Source organism: Fukomys damarensis, unplaced genomic scaffold (assembly GCF_012274545.1).
Source record: "Fukomys damarensis isolate Sample0158 unplaced genomic scaffold, DMR_v1.0_HiC HiC_scaffold_5, whole genome shotgun sequence".
Classification (NCBI taxonomy): domain Eukaryota; kingdom Metazoa; phylum Chordata; class Mammalia; order Rodentia; family Bathyergidae; genus Fukomys; species Fukomys damarensis.
Window position 1 is genome coordinate 57,980,368 of NW_022900917.1, and position 1,741 is coordinate 57,982,108.

A 1,741-nucleotide genomic window follows, 5' to 3' on the forward strand; every position below is an offset into this window, starting at 1 on the left:
ATTACTTCTCTCCTGACAAATTTAGCATGACTTTGATCTCTTTCATTCTTCTAGCATTAAATTAATTAATATCAACCCTTGACACTTGTTCTGGAACATTTTTTAGTGGAGGTATGATACTAGTACTGGGCAAGAAGACCTACATCTTCACCTTTTCTGTGAGCAGGTCAATTTATCTGAAAAATTCTGATGTATTACCAAAGGTAAATTTTCTAAAATAGATAAAAGTTTATTTTAAATATGATAAACTACTTTATTATTGCATTGTCAAACAAAACAGTCCACACACATTTGATGGATCCACATGGGCTGAAAATGTTCAAGATTCTTTTGGAATATTCAATTATTTTGCCTTTGAAAAACATAAACAGTACATCAAAGGAAATTAAAGCCTTCATATTTTATGCTCCCATAAAGGACAAGCATGGCTCCTAAACACACTCCAAAGAGCATGCAGCTCAGTGCTTTATATAGTGGCATGTACTGGTAGGACGACAATCAGACTGGAAAACATTTCCTTTATTAAATAAGTGCACCTCATTAAAGTCAAGTCCTTTTCAAGATTTTTCAAGGACTATAAACTGAATTTTAGTTTTTTCTACTTTTCAGAAGTTTCTTGGATTTTTCAAAACCATCTTGAAACATTAACCCAAACTTCAGGCATATTTACTTTCTCTTCTCAAAATACGAGGAAGAGCTCAATCAAAACGTGGCTTTTTTGATAATGTGTATATTTCTGTTATAGGAAAATGAGATAGTTATTTTGAATTTCTTGCTGTAGATACTGCCAATGATATTATTTCTGACTAAGCATCTTTTTTATTGTATAACAATTTTATTTTTCTCATTTCACTATTTTTACATTTTATGCAAATATATTTTAGTAAAAATAGAAAATAACTGTTTCATGTAGAATCACAAAAAACCCAAAAAGAAATAATAATTGTTCTTGTGATAGTATAAGTGTCTTTATTTAAAGAGTAAAAATATATGCAAAAATCCTCCTCCCATTTACAAAAGATTGAGAGTATTTTTTTTCTGGCAACAAGTGAAATATTGAAGTATTAATATTTTATAACATTTAAATTTGAAGACATTAAGTCAGGTTTGTTTTCCAAGTATGAATTTTAAAACATTTTTGTGCTATATCAAAGATACACTAATTCTTTATAAAAGGCAGTAGCATAAAATAATGAATGCAGAAAACAGACAGCCTCACCAAAAATATCTTGAGGCAAACCCCTTTAAAAGAAATATTGTATTTGAGTATTACCATTAATCTGGGGAGAAAACAATTAAACATTTTTCCTTATTAAATGATATGTATTGATACTAAAATCAATGTGACTAGTTGTCATATGAAGATGAACCATATATTACAATTCACCTACTTTGATTTTTCCAATGCCACCATAAATTTTCAGACTTCAGGCTAGCGAGAAAATGTATGAAAGTTGGCTCAATGCAAAATTCAGATAGGAATAAAGTTTTAAAACAAAGGTGGGTATTTCATTGTTCTTGTACCTCTAAGGTACAAAAGGATCAAAAACCTTGTCTACCTTTAAATATATTCTACATTGTCTTATGAAAAATTTACAGCACAGCAAAATAATAGCATGAATTATATTTTTTTGCATAAAAGAGGTAATTTTTTAATAGAAGAAGACTACCTATCAATCTGTGTCCTCAATAAGAATAACAGATATTTATATGTAAGTTCAGACAAACTGATAAAATCTTT

General features: G+C 28.9%; 1 protein-coding gene across 1 annotated transcript in view; it reads left to right on the forward strand.

Moving 5' to 3' along the window:
* Nucleotides 1-1,741, forward strand: part of Pxdnl (peroxidasin like) — a 442,040-nt gene that overhangs the window by 296,134 nt on the left and 144,165 nt on the right.